This window comes from Penaeus monodon, chromosome 34 (genome assembly GCF_015228065.2).
Source record: "Penaeus monodon isolate SGIC_2016 chromosome 34, NSTDA_Pmon_1, whole genome shotgun sequence".
In the NCBI taxonomy this organism is placed as follows: domain Eukaryota; kingdom Metazoa; phylum Arthropoda; class Malacostraca; order Decapoda; family Penaeidae; genus Penaeus; species Penaeus monodon.
Window position 1 is genome coordinate 12,287,904 of NC_051419.1, and position 511 is coordinate 12,288,414.

The following is a 511-nucleotide window of genomic DNA, read 5'->3' on the forward strand; positions in this document are numbered from 1 at the left end:
CTACACATGCAAACTTGAACATAAACGAAGAGTGCTGTAGTTGTGGTAACATTTTTTTTGAAATTACATGAGGCAGGTAGTCCGTTTCCAGACCTGCATTAGGGAAATGGTGGTTGAGACCTTACACAATGCATCCCAAATCGAGGGCCATGAATATGGGAACATTTGTTAGTCTGAAAAACAGTGCATACCCGTCATATCTGTGCACCCCCACAGAAGCAGACAGCCAATGGCCTATGCTGCTGATCCAAGGCAGTGGTAGTAGCACGGAATGTAAGTCATACTGGTTTCGCTTTTACGAACTTAATAGATGCAGTGAATACCAGTGGATTTTAGTATTTCATTGTGATGAGGCTGGGTGGAAATGGAATTGAGGACTGCAGATCATTTTACAAGTCAAATTTGCATAACAAATATATTTGTCAGAATAACTACAGTGTATGAATGTCCAATAAAGGTAAGCCCGCCTAATTTTATTAGAACTGAATCAGTGGTGACGCACAAATGATTT